Below are 2,500 nucleotides of genomic sequence, written 5' to 3' on the forward strand. Positions count from 1 at the left end.
GTTCACTAATGTTCTCTACCAAACCTCTGAGGCCTTTACAGAACAGCAGTGTTCATACTGAGAGTGAAGTACACACAGTTAGACTCTATTTACTGATGAGGTTAATTCTAAAGGCAGTTGGTTGCACTGGATTTTATTTGGGGTTATCAGAATGAAGGGGGGGGGATACACTTTTCAGATTTTTATTTGTAAAAATCTTTAACTCCATGTATCATTTTCCTTCCACTTCACAATTATGCCCTACTTTGTGTTGGTCTGTCACATAAAATCCCAATGAAACACATTTAAGTTTGTGCTTGTAAAGGGACAAAATGTGGAGAATTTCAAGAGGTATGAATACTTTTGTAAGGCACTGTAAAACTGAAGTTAACCCAAAAACTCACCATACTCTGCTTCTGGTGAGAGTTTGCAGGGTCTTTGAGCCAGTCCTCAAAAGCCTCCACCTCCTCCATTGATGTCAGGGGAAACTTAATTGGGTCAGGGGAAACTTCACTGTCTTGGCCAGTTGGAGTTAACTTGCTAGTTAAATAATTGACCTTCACGATGACCTGTTCTTGCTGTTGTTTTAGGTACTCAAGCAAACTCAATATTTGGACTTCAGCCGCTGTTTGAAAAAAACAAAAACATTAGGAAATATTATATGTGTAATTTCATTAAAGATTCAAGGCTTCCCCCTGACCACCTCAGAGTCAACTGATTTGTTTTGTAGAAAAACTTGTGTATGTTTAATGCAAGTCAGTCATGTAAAATTTTACACAATGAATAATTCCAAATATACAGGCCCTAAAAGTATTAAGCATTGTGTCAAAACATGCTTTTTAATTTGCATTATCATTTTCACCTCTTTGCATACAACCCGAGAGTGGACTTAGATGGTTATAATATCATAAAATTGCTACAAATTTCACAAACAAAATATATTTGAATCTTCAGATACTGTTTGAGGTATTGCTCACCTGAGTAGGCAACACCATCAGCTTCAGTCCGTCCCCCTCGCCAGGTAGGTCTGTAGACCTGGCTATGTGCCTCCCCTTGTCTTCCACATTCTATCCCATGAGTGGTGGGTGGTTGAATAGGTGTAGGAGGGGCAGCTGTGCTAATTTGTGCAAGAGGGAAGTCTGGTTTTCTGACTAGCTTCTTCAGTTTGTGAAGGTGAGTTTCATAAGGAAAAGCAGAAAATGAGTCCAGGCAACCATGCAGCTGTACTTCATCTGCCAGATGAACCAAACCATGTATATTATAAACAATTAGATCTTTGCCATATATTTCACCAAAGTGAGTGACAAAAGATCTTAGTAAGGTGCGAGCATACTGTGTGTGACAGGATAGTCTTGGACTTATTAAAATAGCAATGCCAGAGAAGAGAAGCATGAAATTGTTGTACATATTACTATCTAGGAAGGTACCTAGCATTACAGGTCCTGTGTACAAGATATACTGCCTGAACTCAGTGGCCTTCCAGCGATCTACATCCCTCAGTGATCGTGGTTTTCGGGCAAATTCGACAGGAACGTAGGAACGCATTTCTGACAGTTTTGCAGACATTCTGTCAACAATGTTTGCAGGTAGTCTGACATTAAGAGGACCCCTGAGCCAAATATGTAGCAATCGTCTAACAACACCCAAACAAACCAAATGCATATAATCCAGAGGGAATTGTGAAACCATACCAACACTGCTGCCATGAAATGGATGCTGTCCTTCTTGATGATGACCCTCATCAACCATATTTTCAAATGAATGATCTGTCCTTAAAGCATAGTCTGTGCAGGGGTATGTCATTCGCCTATTAATGTGTTTTCCTGGCTGTGCACATTTATCACAGCCATGGTATCCATTGTGATTTTTTGTGTTTTTAACAAAAGACCCGGCTGGTGTGTCACAAATGACTGTGTCGAGCTTCAACTTCAAATTTTTACCCTCAAAATCAAAACCCTTCTCAAGATGTTGTAACTCAGTAAGAAAATCTTCAAGAAAGTCCCTAGCTGAGCTCGGTTTCTGTAATCCACAGAACAAACCTATCACCACTGGTTCTCTCATGGGAACACTAACAAGTAGACCTAGGATCGGCCACAGTTGCAGTCTTGAACTCTTGAACAGGGGAAGCCCATCTATGTTTACCTGCAACTTCAAAGTGAAACTGTCAGGCAGTGTGTGTATGAACTTAGTGTATTTCTAAGAGATGACAGAATACCAAAGTAGTGGTACTGTCCTCCAGCCTTCTCCAGAACTGAATATTTTGTTCTTGTCTTGAGGAGGGTCCTTGCATCTTTTGGCAAATCAGGATGGTAAATTCTAAGTATGCCCAAAAGTGCTGTCAAAGCCACCAAAGAAATGCCAAAGTGTATGGCCCAGTTGGAAATGCTGTCAGAGAGCGAAAACCTTTCCTCGACTTCATTGCCAGAATCTTCTGAATCAGATATTTCCATCTGCCTGTCAGAGTCACCAACCACAAAACCCTCAGCAAAGTCTACATCACCTACTGCCTCATGTGTGTCCA

Source organism: Notolabrus celidotus, chromosome 7, assembly GCF_009762535.1.
Source record: "Notolabrus celidotus isolate fNotCel1 chromosome 7, fNotCel1.pri, whole genome shotgun sequence".
Lineage (NCBI taxonomy): Eukaryota > Metazoa > Chordata > Actinopteri > Labriformes > Labridae > Notolabrus > Notolabrus celidotus.